This window comes from Mus pahari, chromosome 12 (genome assembly GCF_900095145.1).
Source record: "Mus pahari chromosome 12, PAHARI_EIJ_v1.1, whole genome shotgun sequence".
Taxonomy (NCBI): domain Eukaryota; kingdom Metazoa; phylum Chordata; class Mammalia; order Rodentia; family Muridae; genus Mus; species Mus pahari.
Window position 1 is genome coordinate 960714 of NC_034601.1, and position 974 is coordinate 961687.

Consider the following 974-nt stretch of genomic DNA (forward strand, 5'->3'; position numbering starts at 1 on the left):
AGGCACGCCCCCACGTCGCCCTTCTCCTGCGCGACGGCCTTCAGCCCCGCCTCCTAGCCAATAGCTGCCAGGACGGCCTGAGAAGTCACGCCCTGATGCCCGAGGGACTACCGCACTGGTCGGAGGTCACGTGAGCCGCAGCTGTCCTACTGAAGGGACCACACTTCAATTGCTCCAGGATTAGACTTGCAATACTGGTCCCTGAGGTTTTTCGATGACCTGGGTGCGCTCTATCCCACTATGTACTTCCTCAAGTAGCAGGACAGAATTAACTAGACTAAAACTGAGACTAATCCCCGCGACCCATAAAAGATAAGGACCACTGCGACTCAATCTCTGTCTCTCCCTTTTTCTCTCCCCTTCCCTCCCCCTCCCTCCCTTTCTTACCTCTTTCTCTCTCCCCCTCCCTTTGTTTTCAGTTTTAGTTTGTTTTTATTTTTATTTTATTTTATTTTTGTTTTTTTGAGACAGGGTTTCTCTGTGTAGTCCTAGCTGTCCTGGAACTCACTCTGTAGACCAGGCTGGCCTCAAACTCAGAAATACCCCTGCCTCTCCCTCCCAAGTGCTGGGACTAAAGGCGTGCGCCACCACTGCCCAACCAAAAATCACATTTTATAATGCAATTTTTTCACACTAGAGTATATAATGATGATGACCAAGTGATAGAGAGCTTTATTCTCAATATCTGTGAGCATCATTTTTCCCTTAAAAATGGTTTTAGCTGTGGATGTAGCTCAGTTGGCAGAGTGTTTGCAGGCATGTATGAAGCCCTGGGTGCCATCCCCAGCACAGTGACATAGTCCTATAGTTCCAGCATTCAGGAGGAAGATCAGAAGTTCAAGGTCAGCTTGGTTTACATAGTTCTGGACTATGTAGTGAGACCCTGCCTCAAAAAAAAAAAAAAAAAAAAAAAAAAAAGGAGAAAATAAGGAAGAAGTTGCTGCCTGGCCGGGCAGTAGTGCTGCATTTGTCTT